Source organism: Pleurodeles waltl, chromosome 12 (genome assembly GCF_031143425.1).
Source record: "Pleurodeles waltl isolate 20211129_DDA chromosome 12, aPleWal1.hap1.20221129, whole genome shotgun sequence".
Taxonomy (NCBI): Eukaryota; Metazoa; Chordata; class Amphibia; order Caudata; family Salamandridae; genus Pleurodeles; species Pleurodeles waltl.
The window spans coordinates 289,075,055-289,096,315 of NC_090451.1; the positions used below are offsets into that span (position 1 = coordinate 289,075,055).

Genomic DNA, 21,261 nt, shown 5'->3' on the forward strand with positions numbered 1-21,261 from the left:
TTTACATTTAACTTTGTTCATCGTGTATATCATACGCCTGCCTGTCTTAATAAGATTGACCAGACAAAAGTGGTTGAGTGTCAAAGATGTGGGGAGATAGGTGCTTCCTTTCGCTACTTGGCTTGGCCCTGTAGGGAGGTGCTGTACTGCTGGCGGGAGGTGATCTGGATAACAGATAGGGTCACAGGATTGGGGCTCGAAGTGACACTTTTTGCCTGTCTTTTAGGTGTGATGCGTAGGTCAAAGGGCAAGCGTATCCCATACAGACTTGCACAGCTTGCTTTGGTATTAGCTACGTGTAGAGTGGCTGCAGGCTGGATGAGTGTTCAGAGCCCTTCCATTCCTTATTGGACCCGAGATGTACTGGAGTGGGGCGCTGCTGAAGAGCAAAATATGAGAATGATGTGTAGGGATGAGGGTGCCCTAAGAGATATAATGGCCTGGAGGGAATTATTGGAACGCTTCATGGGGTGGAGGAGATCAGTTCTGACCATAGCACTGAGGGTTTACTCATGGGATGTTGTGTGGTTTGGAAGATGTGACACCCAACTGTGGTGTAATTGTGCTGATATGCCCATGGAATTACAAGGAATTGGTTACTCAGCGAATCCTCGGTAAGGGCGGTTGGGGGTTTTCATTGTTTTGATACTTGGCTTTGCTCAGTTTGTCATCCTTTACATGCCTCTTCTCCTACTCTGAGGTTCTGTAGATAATGTGTTGTCTCGCAATGATATGTACTGCACTGTTTTTATCTTCTTTTTTTGTTCTGTCTAACAAAAATTAATAAAACAGAGTTAAAAAAGTGGTGCATTATTAAATATTGAACATTAAATAACAAATAATACATGTTAAATCCAAATACCATGTAGGTCTGTCTAAGACAGGTAGCTTTCAGAAAGAGTGTAACTACATTGAAAGTATTATTAAAGGATATCAGTATTTAGTTGCTGTTTCTGATACTAATATTGCCCATGAGAGGATCTAAGAGAATCTTTATCTTGTTAAACAGAAGTACATATATTAAGTGGATGAAAATGTTCATTGTACTAATAAATCTGGCTGATAGCTATCTGACTTCTCCTATGTGGAGCCTGATATATCCAGAAATTAAGTTCATCAGGCTGTCCACTTTTTGTCCAAAAATAAAGGATGTTTATTGATTTGTTCCCACTATGTAAAAATATAGTTTGTTTATGAATTACCAGCCATATGCTTCATTAAAAGTGATTGCCGAGCATTCTGCAAACATGGTGGTTGCCTCCAGTCAAGATCTCAGATGCTTATAGGACTGATGCTTTGTACTATGCGAAATGAAGAGTGGACATGGAGTCACACAAACAGCCTAATTCTGGACAAAAGTAAATTTGTGAAAGAGCTCCAGCTGGGATGACTGACATATGGTCAGGTGGTTCTGAGTGAGCTGCCATGGAAAGGTTTCAGGCAGCAATCATAGAGAAGGTGTGTGGTGGTGAAAATGACACAACCATCCAGTGCAATCCTATTCCAGAGAAATTGGAGGAAGGAAGACACTGAAGAAAAAGCCTACAGTGGTAGCCAATAACAGGAATGACATTTTTGTGGTGGGCTTCCTCTTATATTAGGACCATAAAATATCACAAGTACACTTGCTACAGGGCTGAGGCAGTGGACTGTTATTACTATTACTTAATCACCTCTGGCAAATTTCTCATCAATCTTATTGGGATAAACCCATCAGTGCTGCTGTGGTCTCCCTTAGAGATGAAACTAACCTTGACAGACCTTGCATCTTTGAAGTGCCACAAACACTCAATGTCACAAATTCTAAAGAGGCATATAGTGAATAACACTGTGAAATATTTTAAATGCATCACTAGTGACAAAGTTGCAACATTCCCAAGCACCATGGCTGCAAAACAATTGGACTTTCTAGTAAAGGAGGGCCTGAAGTCTTGACCAGCTGAAATAAAGACAGGCTTTGAGCAAACTGAATCTGGGTGCCTGGCATCATTACCAACATGTTTGGGCAAAATATTGTGGGATTTAAATGCACATACCCAGTATGAACCAGAGACTCTAATAGGCAGGTAGGGTAGCTAAATATCAACAACTGCTGAATATCATCAACTCCTCCATACAGTAGCATGTCTGGAGTGTCAAACTAAAACCCTGCTAGAGAAATGTAAGGATTTAGAGAACAGGTCCAGAAGATACAATATTAAAGTTACAACCTAAAGTGAGAGTGCAGAAAGGAATGTTATTTAAGTATGCCTGACAAAAAATGTTCAAGGAGTGACACTAGAGGACTCGGATTTCCACAAGGGCACACTGTCAGGAAGAAGCGCTGGAAGTATTGCTACCTGCTTGGTTTTGGACGAATGTGAGGGAGTGACACACTTGTACGAAGTTTCTTTCAGGGAAAGATAGGCTGGGGTTATTGTTAAATGCCAAGTCTATCTAACCTGAGGCTGGACAATGATCACATTATGTGGAAACATTCTGAAAAGGAGGTATAACTCATGCAGGCAATGAACTCTTTTGTACTCAGATAGATAGTGGCTATCTTTGATTTCTGGGCACCACTTCCATCATGGTCAATGGTATGTTGGCTAGACAGTGGTGATACTATGTTGCAGGAGTACCCAAATATTGACACAGATCTTGGTTTACCTTGTCAAGACCCATTCCATTTCTATGGATTTGTATTGTTCAACATTAGGAATACAGAGCTTTTTTCAGAACATTGTATTGTTGATTGAAACAAACTTTTAACTATTTTTTGAAAATGTATTTCTATTAATCTAAAACTGGGATTTACCAAGGATAATCCTGTGATGGAAGTGGAAAGATTCTTAGGCAGGATTTTGTTGCTCCTGCTATGTATGAATGTCAAGTACAAAGTATGTTAATTGAACTGCCAAGTCTAGGAAACAATATAATATTAACATTGTTGGTTACCTTGAAGACCTATAAGAGTAAAGTAGAAACTATAAATAATCTTGCAGAAAATGTTGAGTGATGAAACTCGAGGTAGTAATTCAAGTCATAGGGAGGAGTGTCAATGAACATAGAAATGGAGTACTAATTTTTGTGTGTTTAGTTTGAAAGAATTACAATTTTCATTTTCAAAATGCATAGCATTAGTTAACAAGCATATTGCTAAGTTACTAAATTATGTATAACAGATAAGCCTAGAACCTTCTATGGCAAGTTAGTTAAGACATCTCTTTCCCTTGTAGATATCCCCTGCATCCTGCAGATATCCTTGATCAACAAAACTCATGAGTCAGAGTGGCAGAGTCCTGTGTCTTGGTTTTCTCTCTCTTATCCCATTCACCTTTCCCCATTTCTACCACTGGCCCATGTAACTCTGTTTATCTAGTCATAGATAGAGGTGGTGAGAAAAGAAAGAATATATTGCTCCCCTTGAATTCAGACTACAAGGTTAGAGCTTTCTGATATACAAAGGGTGGTGAGTTGTTATGAACAGCACAAAATCAGGAGAGTGTATTAGCTAAACCATGGGACTCAAGATCAAAGGATGATAAGGGCTTGATGCAGCATCTGTTATGGATGGCAATAGTCACATTATCACTTCCATAAATCTTTCAGCAGACACATTATCCCAATATATTTCAGCAGCCACAATACAGACATGAATTAAATAAAAATATTTTTTCCTTATTGCGCTACTGCCAGCAAACACACTGTGCTCCGGTTGGGCTTTAGTGCAAAAGCACTCTAGTGACACAGGAATGGGAAAGTGGATTTGCCATGTAGGCAAATCCATGTTATATATTAATTCATTATTAAATGTGTGCCTTTTAAGCCAATATGGCAGGTTGATTAATGTATAAAAAGTAGTACAGTATATTTTAGAAATAGTGCGCTACCATAGTGATTACATTCCCTAAGTGTATTTCACTTTGTAGGTCAAGCTGGGTATTCTTTGAAAATGCCTAGGTAAAATTAAAGTCCTTAATTTCTATCTTGTCTATATTGACAAAATGATTCAACAATATTTTCCATTTAGATGAAAAACCTAATTGCATAGTATGCCATGCGTTTGATAACCTTAGTGGAAAAGTTAATTTATGGAAATGTCCTTTGAACTACCACTGAGGCCAAACTGGCTTAGAACAAGTTTGCCACTTATCACACACTCAGAGGCCCAATGCATATACTTGCTGCCTGGAGTTAACAGTCCTATTCTCCAGGGGACAATAGCCTGGTCCCTGGGTCCCAGGAAGGTTTGTGTGCCGTCAACAACTGGCCTCTTAACAGTAATTAGTTATTCTGGTGGGAGGACAGAAGCAGTTGGCAGAACAAAAGACAGCCTTTACACTACCTCTTTTTGATTTGAAAATGCAAAATGATGCTGATGGGTCTGCTCCCATCCCCTAGGTGCCCCTGCACTTTCTGCGTTAGCCCCTGCTGTGGACAGACCAGAGCTTCACACTGACAGAGGGATTTAGCCTAATCTAAATAGAGGAGTGGCTTAGGATGGTCCATAGCCATTTCTGATGGATGGGTGGGTTAGTCATTTTCGATTTAGGGCTTTATCTAAACATAGGAAAATAAAGTCAGAAGTTAGTCATAAATTTCCCGATCTAAAAACCTATCACTTTGCTTACTACCTGAGTCATTTGCATTATTGGTTACATAGTTCTAATTTGTCTTCATTAGCTAGATGGGTTATTGCTTAAAATAATAAAACCTTTTTTCCCTGAAAACAATTATTCCCATGCCTAACTGGTATCAAGTTAAAAAAACTCCTTATTCTAAGCAATATTAACTTTTTCATAATAATACTGTTTTAGGCAGAAGATCTGATTTAGATATATGCAGCGCCATTAATTTGTTACAAAAATATTGCTAGGATTATGTACAGTATCATTTTGGATGTTTTGGCATAATGAGAATATTACTTGGTTATCCTAATTGTTAACAGTTGATAATGCTAACTCGTTTTATGTCTTATAATCTGTCTAGCGTATACCCAAAAATCATTAACCAAGACGCATTTTTCTCAAAAATGCAATTAGGCACATTTTGAAAAATTATGCCTCTGTAAATAAGAGGCTAGTTCCACCTCATTGTGAGACAAAATTTGGATTAGGCTTTGCAAAGTTTCCATCTTAGACATGTTATGATTCATATTACGTTGCATGAAATAAACACTACATATTTAGACAAAACAAACATTCGGCTTTCCACGCGAAACAGGAACTTTAGTTTGTATGTTATAGTATCATGGAAATGCTTATGATTTTTAGGAAGGTACATGAGAATTTATAAATGAAACTCATGACCTAAGTTTATCTTTATCTATTACTAATATCCCTTTTGGATTTATAAATTTGTATTCATGACTTAAACTGTAAGAATTATAAAATTGTTCATTTATTAATTAGAGTTACTTTTCAACAAAGTACTTCATTTTGGAAGGAAAGCAAAAAACAATGTTCTTATTGGTGGAATTGTGCATATTTTAACTATAGAGATGGTGTATCTTATGCCTATTTATAGTCATGGTCTGACTAAAAAAACATGTGCTTTGGCATCACTTAAAATTATTTTTCTTCAAACAGAAGAAGAACATGTAATTCTGATGTGTTAAAAAAAAAGGGTTGCAAACTTTCTGAATTTGGGGCTCATTCTGAGCCCGGCGGGCGGCGGGAGCCGCCCGCCTGGAGGTAGCCGCCAAATGGCCGCTCCGCGGTCGAAAGACTGCGGAGGCCATTGTGGCTTTCCCGCTGGGCTGGCGGGCGACCGCCAGAGGGCCGCCCGCCAGCCCAGCGGGAAACCCCTCCCCACGAGGAAGCCGGCTCCGAATGGAGCCGGCGGAGTGGGTATGTGCGACGGGTGCAGTGGCACCCGTCGCGTATTTCAGTGTCTGCAAAGCAGACACTGAAATACAAAGTGGGGCCCTCTTACGGGGGCCCCTGCAGTGCCCATGCCATTGGCATGGGCACTGCAGGGGCCCCAGGGGCCCCACGACACCCCTCACCGCCATCCTGTTCCTGGCGGTCGGAGCCGCCAGGAACAGGATGGCGGTGAGGGGGTTGGAATCCCCCATGGCGGCGCAGCAAGCTGCGCCGCCATGGGGGATTCCCAGGGCAGCGGAAAAGAGGCGGGAGACCGCCGGTTTTCCTTGTCTGCGGTCAGAATGCCCTGCGGGGCACCGCCAGCCTGTTGGCGGTGCTCCCGCATCCCCGGCCCCGGCGGTCCTTGACCGCCGGGGTCGGAATGACCCCCTTTGTGTATTACTGCTTATTATTCAGTAGGTACACAGTAATAATTCTACAGATTTTTAGTGCTTATATGCCTGAACTCCCTTCTCTTTTTTCCTTATTTTTTTCATTTTGAATTAATTTTTCCAATTAGTGATCAGTAACTTAAAATGTATGACTCACTGTGATATATAATTGCTTAGCTATTTAATAATGTCACCATGGGGTGGTGGGGTGAAGCCAGTGTGAGAGACCAGGGCTGATTGCAGAGGCCCCCTAACTTTTTGCCCCCATTTTCCACTTTTTGCTGGTGTTTTACTGACTCTGATGGTGCCCTGGGTACTGCTAACCAGTCCCAGGGCCTGTGCTCTGTGTAAAATCAGTATGCAAATTAGGCTAATTATAATTGGCTAAGTCAACCTACCTATAAGTCCCTAGTATATGGTAGGGCATGTAGGTCTAGGGACCCTAGCATAGGTGGTGCACCCAAGTTATATGCAAATTCAACTTTGGAATTAAAAGTAGTTTCAAAGTCTTAAACTACCTTATTTGTACATATAAGTCATCCCTAAGGTGTGCCCTATGTGCCCGAGGGCTGGGTGCCATGTAACTATAAGCAGGGACCTTATAAAAATAGTTTTGTAAGCCCCAGTGAGATAAAAACAGCCACAATATTTTTTCCCTCATTGTAGTGAATGGCCTCCATAGGCTAGAATGGGGAGACTTTATTTTAATTTTAAAAGTCCCCTTAAGTAACAGATACCAATAGTTTGGTATCAAATTAATTGTTATAATAAATCCCACAACTTCCAGTTGTTGGATTTAATATAACTTGTTCAGGTAAAGAGTTTTAAACTTTACCTGAAAAGTTGCCAACTTCAGCCCTGCAGTGTTTTGCTGCTGTGCTCTGATTGGCAAGCCTCTGGGAGCCTGGCCAGGCTGCATTGATGAGGTGTGAAGTGGCCTGGCTTCACACAAAGGGATGTGTCTGTGGGAGGAGATCTCCCTTCAGCAGATGGTGAGGCAGGAAGGGGGAGGGCTGCCAAACTGGTCTTCAAAGGCAGAAAAGGACATTTGGAGCAACCCAGCAACACCCCCACATCCTGCAAACCCAGACAGTTAGGTACCCCATTGATTAGATTAGGAGAGGGAAGGAGAGGGTTGTGTTTAGGATTTTTAGCCATTCCAGTGGGTGGGCTCAGCCAGATGTAACCTCCAAAAATCACTTTCTGCCATAATGGATTTTTTAGGAATGTTGCCTCCTGGGATTGATTTTTGCCACACTTCCCAGGAAGTGGTCATCACAGGGGAAGGACCCTGCACCTGATTGGAGAACCAGGACCCCCCTGTTTTTCACCCAGGAGCAAGGATAAAACTGGCAGACCTGCACCCACACCTCAGATCCCTATCAGATTCCAACAAGGAAGAACTACAGGAGAAGGACTGCCCTGCTGGACCCCTGACCTGCACCTGGACACTGCACTCTGGAGGGCTGCACCAGCTGCACTCTTGGGCTTCATCACTAAAAGGACTTTACCTGTCTTCTACTGCTTCAAGAAGGGACTCCCTGTTTGCTACAGGTACAAAGGAGCTGCCCAGAGTCAAGTCCTGCAAGCAGAGCCCAGCTGACCAGCGTCCAGTGGCCATTTGAGGATTCTGACCAGGTGCATTCTGGGAATTGTAGTCCCAACTCCCAAGGAGCAACTCAGAGCTTCTGGAACCTTGGATCAAGTTGTGGACACTTCAAGGACAGAAAAAGGAACTCTTGAAGAAGATCCAGACGTTTGGAGACATTTGGAGCAACGCCATAAGGTGAAGAGGTGCATTGTGGGAGTTGTAGTCCCAGACCCCAAGAGGCACACCAGATACTCTGAACTCTTGGCTGGTGCTGTGGACCACTTTCCGGAATCTAACACTTCTGAAAGTAAGTTTGACAGTGTTACCTCGTGGGTGGCCTGAACTCTGGACTTTGTTCCTTTCCAGTGTGACCTTTTTTTTAACCCTTTGTTGCTTCTATGCGCTAGAAAGCATCAATTCTTTAAACATTCATATCTCCGGTTCCCCTTATCCGATTTTATTTATTTTGGTGTCATTTTAAAGATAAAAATATTATCTATTTTCATAACTTGATTTTGGATTTTTGAACTGTTTCCTGTGTTTTATTTAATTACTGTTTTGTGATATTTGAATGCTTTACACTCTGTCTCCTAAGTTAAGCCTTGTCGCTCGTTGCCAAGCTACCAAGGGTTGTGCTAGGTTTAATTTACTGAGGCCTGACTTAACCTAAGTGGAGGTTAGTGGCCTGTTGCTAAGTGTAGGTGCTTTCCTGCCCTTACCAATAACCCATTTTCCAACAGCCAGTAAAGAGGCAAGATGGCTGGTCTTCTCTAGCTGTTCATGAAGGTCAAAAGGGTGATTTCGCTAGCTAATGGTGTTTTGTATGCTTCAGATGGCGGGTGAGAGGCAGGAAGGTACCCTGCAGTGGAAATGGCCCAATGACACTGTAGGAATGGAAGTACCTGACTCATTCAAGAACAATTTAAAGGCCTTGGGACCTGAAAAGTTGCCAAGGGGTGTTGGCAACCATGAGACATTTGCTGCTGTTGGGTCCAAAGTATTGCCTCACACTCAGGACAGTGACTACAGTGTACTGACTGAGGCAAGGAACACCCTCACTCCCATCTCAGTTTGAAGCACATAAGGATGCTCCATCATGTCAATCGTTTTACTAATTATTATTGTGTGCTCAGCAATGTCCACTTTTAAGGCAGTTCCAATGAGTAAAATTGTTTCTTGAATCATTTCGTTTAATTGTTTTAGCTTGAAAACCAATTAAGTACTATTTCAAATAAAAATGTAATGTGGTCACCTGAACCATGTGTATCTAGCCTTAGTTGGTTTACTGCTGTAAGAGAAATTATGTTTAATACAAATTGCAATATTTTTGTTCTTAATAATGTTCTTGAAGTATTGGCATTGTAATAATGTTATACTCTTATTGTATGAATTGGTTTGTATTTTTGACTGATTCCCTTTTATTATAAAACCACCCAAACTTTAAAAACTGTACTCTCAAATCATTTGCTCATATATTATACAATTACACTTCTTTTTAAAGTCAGGATAGTTGTACCTAACAAAATTATAGATGAAACATAAGATTATTATATTTAGTCATGTCCTGGCAATTTAATAAAATGAAAAAAATATTGCTAATTATTTGATTGTTTTATTTCAGAGGATACACAATGAGCAACAATGTTAAGCAGATTTTATATTAATTTGGCTCAATAAACTAGCTTTATCTTTTGTATAATTTTAATAAATTGTTAACCAATTGATACAAATTGTAGGGAAATGCCTCTTACTGCATGATCGCCACAATTCTTGTGGACTGATGCTGCTATTGTTTTGACTGTGTGTACTGGGACTGTGCTAACCAGGACCCAGTGCATGTTTTCTGACATTTCAAAAATGCCATAATTAGCTATACTCCTAATCAGCATATTTAATTTACGCATAATGCCCTAGATATATGGTATCACGAGTACCCAGGACCTGTGAGTTAAGCAGCCCCAACTGTGCCACTCACTACAGTGACAGTGCAAACATGTCTGCAGGGTTACCACTATAGACTGTTTAAAACTGCATATTCAATCTGTCAAAATAAACTCTTTTGAAAGGCCTGAACCCTCCTTTTAATAATGAATAAGTGACTCCTAAATAAGCTTTAATTCAAACAATGCAGGGTGCATGATATTTTGCAGTAAGACGTGTACATATTTAATATTAAAGGTGTTGGTATAGTGACAAGGCCCCAAAAACTATTTTCACAGTAGGAGAGCTGTTCAATAGGAAAGCATTGGTATACACAGGTAATGTTATCACTATCTAAGAAACAGCTACAAAGTTCATTTTTAGACATTATATATAGTTATTACAAGCCCAAATCACTGGTAAAGTTGAATTTGTAAATATTTTTTATAGGGGACTTTAAAAAGCCATCTTTTTCCTAAAGCCTCTAGAATGTCATTTGAATGAGCTTTCAACTGTCATTCACAAGGTGAATACATACCCTGATAAAGAGTCAAATTGCTCCCAGAGAAGACAAATGCCTTGGGAGTGGTGTGGTGTTCTGTTTCTCTAGCTGGAGACCATCTGGGCTGTCCCCAGGAACTTAGGGCCAGATGTAGCAAACTTTTGCGAGTCGCAAATTGCCCGATTCGCAATTTGCGACCCCGCAAAATCAGAAATGGGATGCAAAAATCCCATTTCCGACTCGCAAAATGCGAAGCGAGCCATTACCGACTCGCAAAACTTGCAACCCCATTTTGCGACCCGCAAATAGGAAGTCGCAATTTGCGAGTCGCAAACCATATGCAATAGCAACTCGCAATTGCGACTAGTTGCAAAAAGCCCATTTTGCACTTCCAATTTCCCACTAACTCAGAGCAGGTGGTAACCATTACCAAAGTATAAAAGGAGACCCAGAAGGCATCTGGGTTACTCAAGATGGCGGAGATATATGTGATAGCAATGAGGAGGAGAGCCCACGCCGCCCAGCAGAGGAGGAGCCAGAGACAGAAGAAGATATACAGAACCAGGCAGACACTTTTCCAACAAACTGAGGAGGAGATTTATGATAAATATAGACTCAGCAGCGCAGCTATACTAGATTTAATAGAATTACTCAAACCACAGCTACAACGCCAGACTGTGCGTGGCTGTGCCATCCCTCACTGCACCTCTTGGCCTCGGGTAGCTATCTGGGTGTCATTGCTGTGGCAGGTGGGGTATCCCAAAGTTCACTCTCACGGTTCTTTAGGGCATTCCTAGACGCCTTACTCACACACATGTCCAGATACATATACCTACCCAGGAATGAGGCAGAAATCAACAGTACCAAGTTGGAATTCTACAGGATTGCCAACTTCCCCCATGTCATAGGGTGTGTAGACGGGACACATATACAAATATGCCCTCCTGCAAACCTGTAATATCTGTTCCGCAATCGTAAGTGTACCCACTCACTCAACATCCAGGTGGTATGTGACGCCCATTATGTCATCACTGACATGGTTGCCAAATTTCCAGGAAGTACTCATGACTCCTACATTTTTAGGCACAGTGGGATACACCAACGCCTAGAACGTGGGGAGTTTGGAGACTAATACCTCCTAGGTATAGCTGAAAACACCTTGCAGACATACTCACAGGTCCATGTGGAAACCATCCATGCCCAGCTAACATTGTAAATTTTTTGCCAAACAGGTGACAGTGCATATGCACTCCGACCATGGATTCTTACCCCATACTTAACACCCAGCAATGAGACAGAGAGGAGATACAACAGTGCACATAAGAGGACCAGAAATATAATTGAACAGACCTTTGGACTGCTGAAAGCAAGATTCAGATGCCTCCACAGAAGAGGAGGTGCCCTCCAGTATACCCCAATAACAGCTTTCAAGATCGTTGTCGCATGCGCTATACTGCACAACATTGCCACCAGACGTGGGCTACCTCTCACCCCTGAAGATCCTGATTCTGAGGATGAAAAGCAAGAGCTACCACATCGCCATCATGGGGATAGAAGCATAGCAAATCAAGGCAGACTGAGACGGGAACACATTGCAATCCAATACTTTGGAAGGTACGTGCTAACTGTTACCATATTCACTAATGTCACACACAAAGAGTCCATGTGTTAAGTGGAAAGAACAAGTGAATTAATAAGTGTAAACAAAAAAACTATATGCATGTGGAACAGGTCAGGGGGTTGAAAAGTCCACCTGGCATGGGACACATTGACTTCATGTGCCCCAACCCCAGGACTGTGTGGAGCTCAAACCCTACGCTGGGCTCGGCCAGCATGGCTGGTACTAGGGGGATCAGCAGTGCCCTGCCTTGTGCTTCCACTGCGAAGCACCCTGGTGTCACCGGCAGAGACACTGCTGACGGTGGAGCCCTCCTCACTATCTTGTGGCGTGTCGCCTGTGCCCCTGGCCATCTGCCGTGCCTCCATTAAGTCTACAGCGTAGCTGAGACGGCCCAGTCCACGTGCCACGTCACTGGCAAAGTGGCCCATGTCCACTTGGAGGCTGACCGTGCACCTAGAAAGACCTGTAGTGTTCACGGCCAGCCTTACTATTGATGATGACATCCTGTCTAGGCGGTTCAGCAGCTGCCTGTCCCAACGCCGTGCACTCTCTGTCTGCGTTAGCAGTCCTGCCACGAGTTGACGCATGGAGAGTGCAAGGTCGCCCATGTGTGAACTTATCTGTTGCAACTCAGAATGTACAAGCTGCATGCTGTTTCCTTGATTGCGCTCCATGTGCCGCAATGCCCCGGTAATCCTCCTGACTTCTTGTGTCTGCAGGCGCTGACCCCGTAGGAGTGCGGCCTCAGTATGTGAAATGGAGGCATCCCCTGACTCTGCCTGCCGCTGTGAGGATGGTGTTCCGCGTCGAGGCTCTGTGACGTCTCCTGTGGCACTTTGGCTGGGACCTGGTGCAGGCTCACACACCAATATTGCAACTGGTGTCTCGTGAGGGGACATGGTGTCGGAGGTGCAGGTCACAGTGGTGGCTGGTCCTGTTCCCTCGTGTGTCTGCTGGCTGACCAGTGGCCCCTGGCTGCTTTGGCTGGTGGGGGTGTGTTGTGGGAGACCTGTGGGACATAGGGAACACACTGTCAGTATCTACTATCTGTTGTCAACTTCCTAATAAACTGTTGCCTATAAACTGCCTACTTGACTACATTGCCCATAATGTACCATTTTGGTGTTTGCTACTCTGAAATGGAACTATTTTGGTTGTGCATGCTCCTGTGTACAAGGTGGGTGGGGGTATGGCATTAATGAGGGTACATGCATGTCTCATGGTACTCACCGGTTGATGGTCCTGGCTCAGATGTGTCCAGCTCTCCCATCCCGCATACTGCCTCAGGCTCAAGGGTCTCCTCTACCCTTTCCTCCAGGGGTGTGGGTGGTGGTACTGTTGATGGTCCCCCTCCTGTGCCCCTCATCTCCCGGAGCCGCTCTGCCACCCTCTCCTTGGTCCGGGAGCGCAGGTCGTACTACCTTTTCTTGAGTTCCTCAACACTCCGGTGGCTGACACCCAGGGAGTTTACTTTTTCCTGGATCTCCATCCATAGTCTCCTTTTCTCAGACTCTGGCACGGTGAGGGCTGCCCTTCCAAACAGTTGGTCATGGTGCTGACAACACTCCTCGGTCAACACCTCCAACTCTTTTTCTGCAAACTTGAGTTTCCGCTTCCTTGGGGTCTCTGCCATGGTAGCTGGTGCTCTGTGTGTTTGCAGTTCTGCAGTTGAAATGGGTGTGGTCCTCCCTCCTCCCAGGTGTATTTGTAAACTTCCTAGCTGTGATGTCATCATCATGTGCCAGGAAGTGTTTTCCAGAGTGTTCTGCAGCACCTGCATTCAATTTGCGGCACAGTCGCAATTAGCGACACCCACTCACAAATTGCATTTCCGCGGACTCGCTATCTGCGGTGCGACTGCATTTGCGAGTCGCAATTTGTCCTCGCGTTTTCTTCTTGCATTGCAGTTAGCGAGTCAGAAATTGCGAGTCGCAACGACTCGCAATTTGGGAGTCGCTAATTTTTCCCTACCTACATCTGGCCCTAAATTAGCTTCAAGAAAGTCACACCGATCACTAGCCAGTCACCATTCCCTGTGGGAGAAGAGCGGCCCTGAGAATTGGACTGGAGTGACTAAAGAGGATGAGTTGCTCATTACCTGGCAACATCTCTGCCATGAGCACAGGAGCTCTGCACAGCAGAAGAAAGGTTCTGCCATGTTGGATTTAGGTATAAAGTGGTTTTGTGGGATTTTTTTCATTAGGGCACACAGGACCTTGTACAAAAGTAATTAGGGATACCCTTGAAAATGTTTCCCTATTGGATAGGGAGGACTTGGGAGTTACTCCCACCCACAGGCTTGTGCCATTCATAAATGTGGTACCCCCTGGAAGTTTTCATCAGAACACAGCTGGACCTGTGGAAGACAGGAGAAGGACTGCAGCTGCTTTTAAGACTTGAAGGGCTTGACATGCTCCTGCATGTATCCAGGACAAAAAGTGACCTCCAAGGATAGGTTGGCTGTTTAGCTACAGGAACACAAAAAGCTCCTAGAAGTCTTTTTTCCGGAAAAGCCCAGCTGACCAGTTCCAACTGGATCTGCTCTTGTCCCTGGTGGTGGATGGTGCTGGAGTGAGCTTTGACATCCAGGTGTTGTTTCTGAGGTCCCAGGACACTTGGCTGTGTCAAAGTATACCCTTTCTAATATCCTGAGAAACCTGGGACTTGGAAACATTTTGGCTCCAAAAACATCCGAAGGACCAGGACAGACTTGCAAAGTAAGTTGGACAAAGGTGCATTGCCACTGGGCAAAAGATTCAGGTTGTTCGTATTGGACCTGTCCCTGTCTGCGGGGTCACCACCAAACGTTTTGCCTTTAACCTCAATTTGTTTGCTGAATTTATTCTTGTTGTCCTTAGGACTGTGCACTTTACCACTGCTAACCAGTGCTTGTGCTCTCACCTGTCAAAATGGTAAAATTGGCTTGTACCCGATTGGTATATTTAATTAAGTTATATGTCCCTTGCAGAGTGGTATTCCATATGCCACTGGGCTATAAATTAAATGCTACAAGTGGGAATGCATCACTTATTGTGACACCCACTGAAGGAGCCCCTTTAATCAGGCCCCAGGCCAACTTTTGCAGCCTAATTGCCAATTCCATTGGCTATATGATCCCCTTACCAAGTCTTAAACACCCCTTTTATTGCATATAGGTCACCCCTAAGGTAGGCCCTAGATAGCGCAGAGGACAGGGTGCAGTTTAATTAAAAGGTTGATCATGTACTTTTAAGTTTTAGATGTGCTGGTAGTGAAAAACTTGTATATTCATTTCTTCACTACAGTGGGGCCTTCTTGTCCAACAAGATAACACTGGGTTGCCTTATTACAGTTAATAAGTGCTACTTTTGATTGGGATAAGTTGGCATTTTACTGCCCTGTACTATTTGGTGTCTGCAGCCTGTCCTAAATCACATAACTGGGTGTTTCTGTCAGTTGAACTTTGTATATTCCTCCCAGCCAGCCACACAATAGAGGGAGAGGGAAATGCCCTTTACTATGCCGACATAGCCACGCAGGCCGTAACCATGCAAGCTTTGCCACGCATGCCTGAACCATGCAAATGTGTGGTTAAGGCACAATGCATATGTGTGGTTCAGGCACACTGCGGTAACAGCACAGACAAGAACGAGGCGGCCTGGTAAGTGGGGCTGGGGCCGGTGGAATTTTAAAGGACAGGGTGGGGATGTCGGTTTAGTTTTTAGGACAGAACAGGGTAGGTTTAGGGTTCAGAGCATGGGCAGGGGGCAGGGTAGCTTCTAGAACAGGGTGGCATAATTGTAGGGTTCAGGGCAGGGGTGGAGGTGGAGGTGGAGGTTCAGTGTAGTTTTTAGGACAGGGCAGGGTAGGTTTCAGGGTTCAGGGCAGGGGCGGTGGTTGGGGTAGTTTATAGGACAGGACAGGGTAGGTTTTAGGCGGTCAGGGTCGGGGGGAGGGTAAGGGTAGTTTTTAGGACAGGGCAGGGTAGGTTTTAGGGTTCAGGGTGGGGGGTCAGGGTAGTTTCTAGGACAGGGTGGGTAGGTTTTAGGATTCAGAGTGGGGGCGGGATTGTTTTTAGGACAGGGCAGGGGAAGTTTAATGGTTCAGGTTGGGGTGGGGGGATGAGGTAGTTTTTATTACAGGGTGGGGGTTAGGTTTTAGGTTTCAGGGCAGGGCTGGGGGGTTGGGGTAGTTTTTAGGACGGGCTGGGTAGGTTTTAGGCCTCAGGGCGGTGTAGTTTTTAGGAAAGGGTGGGGTACGCTTTAGGGTTCAGGGTGGGGACAAAGATGTTGGGTAGTTTTGAGGACAGGGCTGGGTAGGTTTTACGTTTCAGGGCGGGGCTCGATTTAGTTTTTAGAACAGGGCAGTGTAAATTTTAGGGTTTAGGGAGGGGGGTTCGCGTAGTTTTAAGAGCAGGGCTGGGTTATGTTTAGGGCTCAGGGTGGGGCGCTGTAGGGCTCAGGACAGGGGATAGAAGGAAAGTTTTAAGGGCTAAGGAGGGTGGATTGCAGAGTATTGTATCAGGTGTAAGGGGGCAAGGCAGGTGACAATTTATCACAAAACATGCTTTTTCAACAAAATTTGTGGTAAAGGCATGCGTGGTAAAGATGAGGTAGTTGTTGTGACTGTGTTCTTAAGGCATGTGTGGTTCAAGCATGTGTGATTCCATCATAGAACCCGAGGGTTTGGGTGTGCCTGGATGGACCGTCAACTGGCAGGATGGTGGAGCTGGGAACAGACCCACTTGCAGCTGAATAAGGTGTGCTCTGCCTTACCACAAAAAACCTGTCACTACTACACTGTTCATTCGCCAAGCTTGGAGCCAGGGGACTAGGGAAACTCCAAGGACTTCAAAGGGAGTCCTTGAGAAATTTCTCGTACTTCAAAGAAGGCACCGTGTATTAAAAGGGGGCCCTCAGACCTACTCTTCAGTTCATTTTCTGGACCTGCGGAAGCACTCTCCGAGGACTGACTGCTGCTCTGGCCTGCACTGTACTCCACAAGACTGCTTTACTGCACCTCAAAGGACTGCTTTACTGCCTGGTGCCTGCCTTGAACCATCAGAGGCCTGCCATGCTTCTTGAGCCCTGCTTCATTGCCTGCACCCAGGACTACCAGGGTGACTCCAAGGGTTAGTTTACTGACCAATTGTTCAAAGCCACAGGGACAAGACAGGTTCCTACCATCTTGAATCTGCATCTTGACCCAGCCTGAGTGAGTCCTAGCCCCCATTAATCCCCCCTCCAAGGTGTGTTGGCCCTCCACTCTTGGACCCTTGATGGTGGTGCTCAAAACTGCCCTGATAGCCAAAATCCAAAACTTGAGACTTAGAAATGTTGGCTAAAAACTTCTCTAAGAACAAAGAGAGGGCTAGGACCATCCTATTAGTCTATCTGCACACAGTGCATCGTCTGTTGGCCTGGCCTCACAGACGCTCCCGCTACGTTCTTCTCAGCAGCAGAAAATCCTGTTTAGCGGTCCTTCACTAAAGGGGCATCCAGCTTCTGGAACTCTTTTCAGCTACAACCTCCTGCCTCATCTAGCTGGAGATTTTTGACTTCCAAAAAAGTGACGAAGTCTAAAAGTAGAAATCTTCACCATGACTTCACCCCGAGGCCCCTCCAAAGATGAGCTCCCTCCTCTGACATGGCTTGCAGCCTTGCCCCACTGAAATTTATCTTCTGAGAAATTTTTCTTCAAAATTTCTCTTAGGTCTGAAGGTAAGTCCCAACCGGGCCAAATCTACTTTTTGTATTCAACCTGCATTCCATCATGGCCAGTCATATTTTTGCGACTTTGACCCAGTGTTGTGTGGCTAGATGTCCGTGGTTGGGGCTTTCATCTTTTAGTCACTAGTTTTCACTAAAGACAATAAAAAATCAGAGCTCCGGTGCTGTTGATTTTATTTTTTTATTTGAATGTCAAATAATTCATTACATTTTACTCTACTTTTCTAAATTGGTGTGGGATTTTTCTTGAGTTTTCATTTTATTGTGGTTTATGTGCTGCATGAATACTTTACACCTTACCTCTAAGTTAAGCCTGACTGCTTTTGTGTCAAGCTACTAGAGGGTTGAGCACATGTTTATTTACTGACTTTTTGTGGTTGACCCTGCCCGGGATTGTGGCTGTTGCTTGACTAGGGCTAACGTCCCAGTCAACCCAGTTTCTCACAGCTTCTATCCAGCGCTTTTCCACAGCAGCAAATCAGTCTGATGTTGTGGAGAAGGTATTTGGTCTTGTGGACTCCTTTTCAGCTACAGCTTACAGCCTTGACCTGCTGGAGGAATCAGAGCTCCAAATAAAGTGATTAGGTCCAAACCTAAACATCTTCACTGGGCGAAGGCACTACACGTATTTGGTTGGTGAGGGATCTTCCATGAGCACAAATTGTGAATTTCTCTTGCACAGAGCTTTCCCGCCAAAAGTCAACAGCTTCTCCAGGACTTCGTCATCTGTGCCTTTTCAGCACAGCCTGCTGTCTTGCCTCAGTGAGGATTACTCAGTTCCATTTCAGTGGCTAAATCAGAAGACAAAACTTCACACTGGGACAAATCTGGTTTCTGTATCCAACCCATGCTCCACTGTGGCCAGCCTTGAATACCACCTTAGTCCTGGTCAAACGCAATCAGATGACCACAGTTGGTGCTTATAATTATTTGTTACAATCTTTATTTATAAATTTAACAATTCATATCTTTGGTTTCCCTCATTGTATTTTTGCTGTCCTTTTGCTCATCAAATTATTCTCTATTTGTAGAAATTGGAGTGGAACATTTATTGTGCCTTATACATTTTCTTCAGTTGAACCTATCTGCTCTGGGCCAATATTACCAGTGGCTGAGCTCACGTTTAAATTACTGAAATATTTACTGGGCCTATCAAGAATGGTGACACTATTACTTAAGGTGGACTTGTGGAAGACTACCATCTTACTCAACTAATAATTCATTTTCTCACACAAATTGAATTGTAAAAGTATGTAAACATGCCTCTCTTGTCCCTCACAAATAGTCTATTTGTTCCCACACTATCATGAAAAAGGTCCTAGATATGGTACTGGGATGAGCAGTAACACATTGTACTAGTGTGCTGAGGTGCTAATTGGCTTTAATAACACATTGAGCCTGTGTGTCCCTTTACACAAACATTTCCTCTGATCCATAAGGGACCACCATTTGTTACAAAAGAACCTGTTGAAAAGATCTGCCATCTGTGTTGAACAATCGATTTAATCAGAGTCACCAATGGAGGGGTGTTAAACTTGCACCAGGCTAACCCAATTTGTTGGCCACAGGGTGTGATTTACTACACCTTTTTGAGTAACGATGCTCACGGACACCTGATACCCACAAGAATGCTGGAAGGAACGTGCACTCCAGCTCATGCCTATTAGGGATACTAGACAGGTACTCTAATTCAGTCTGCATATGTCTGCCATTCTAGTGAACTTTCACCCAGGCATGCCACGGCTCATTTTAGCAACGTTAATAATATACTGTCTTTATCTTTGGTAAAGCAAAGAAAGACCACCATATCGTCAAAGAAAGCTGGGCAGATAGTTTCAAGGATTTCTGCACTTCATTTGAAAATATCATTTTTCCTTAATAAGAATGTGAGGATCATACAATAAAATAAAACACATTTGCTAAGAGTTTACATTTTACATATAAAACATTTAATAACATGCAATGTGTGATATAGCATAAGTAAAGTATTGTAAGATGTGTGCAAGCAATATCACATTGTGATTTATCAGTGAACCCAAAGAATATTTGACATTAGATACTGGCTATCGTTTTGTCAACGTCACAGAATCTATTAAAGAGGGTGGTGTTTCTATAAGATCCTGCATACGAATTCCATATGGAAGGACGGACATTAGCGAGTTTGCCTTTTAGTTTTGACTTTTCAATTAGTTTTGGATATGTAATGAATAATCCACTAAACATGGTGTGCTTTTCATATTTAAAAAGTTAAGATCCCCATTTGACCTCTACACTTTCATAAAAGGGATGACACGCTTGCATGCCTTCATAATGTGTGATATTGGCACATTCCAATTGACGGCTACTCGTGATCTAAGCTTCGCCATCAGCAAGATTATCTGTTGACCTTTCAAACCAGGTAGATTTTCTGTGCACCAAATGTTATTAAGATTTATTTTAGCGCAATATAGTTCCATTATGCCAAGACATCCCATAATCTGTACAACCTACCAGAATTCCCATGTTGGCCATCATTGCATAATATTTTCTTGGGAATGTATATTCTATGAAAACAGGCCTCATCCAATCAGAGAAGTTTGTAAGAACGGTAGCTCATTTGCATGACCTAGCCACAGGATATGTAGGATGGGCACTGGGCACTTCTCCTGTTTAGGTGAGAGCAGGAGGCACTGCCCTAGGCCTGTTCCATTCAGGTGGTACATCATGTGGCTGCAGACTATCCTATAAGCCAGTGGGATGAACAAGAAGAGTTCATCTCTGCTCCACTGAAGCATTTGTTAGTATGTAAAAATGTGGAGCCACATTTATTAAGCTTTCATGCAACACAGTGTAGCAGACCAACTTGCTGTGCTGCGTTGCTTAAAAAGGAGAGAGAGAAAATGTGCTGCAACTAGTAAAATATGGTGCACTTTTCTCTCTCATAGTACTGGTGCACTTCAGGCAGCCTTGCACCATGGTGTGTGTGACTGCATTACAAGGAGAATTGTATTTGTGCAGGAAGCAACACCTACCTGCACAAAAACAATATCATGAGGCATTTTCCTCTTCCTATGTGTGCTGCAAATTGCAGCACACATAGAAAGAAGAACTAATGAGGAGAACCAAAGATTTTTCTCCTCGCTACACTATCTTCTGGGAGGCATAATTATTTCACGCAATCCTCAGTTAAATCTGGAATTGCATAAAATCCATGGATGGATAAATGGGAATGCCCATGTTCCATCCATGGAACACCTCCTAGCATGACATGTAACCCAATGGAGTGCCAGTTGCTACATTGCATTAAATTTTTTACAAAGTCACGCAAGGCGGCGCAAATCATCCCTTGTGTGGCCTTGTAGTTATCTACTAGCATTTTTCATCATGGATGTGCCACAAAAGTGGTACAACCATGGTGCTAAATGTTAATAAATCTGGCCCTAAATTACAATGTATCTGGAATTAACAGTCAGGGCGAGCTTTATAGCTTGCGGCGCCGATTGCAACAGTCTTTTTTGATGCCCCCACCCCATGACCACCTCCTTGGATTCCCTCACTACCACCAGGCAAATGTGCCCCACATCTCTCCATAGCCCCCCTTTCACATACATTCATTTGTTTTAAAGCACTTGTGAAGGCTAACTTTAAAAATCCACCCAACTATCCACCTAAACTATAGTTCTGTTCTTTACAGCAAGCATA

General features: G+C 43.7%; 1 protein-coding gene across 1 annotated transcript in view; it reads right to left on the bottom strand.

The window, feature by feature from the left end:
* The window catches only part of SLC6A2 (solute carrier family 6 member 2), an 821,779-nt gene that overhangs the window by 213,838 nt on the left and 586,680 nt on the right, over positions 1-21,261 (bottom strand). The gene's annotated exons all lie outside the window — the stretch shown is intronic.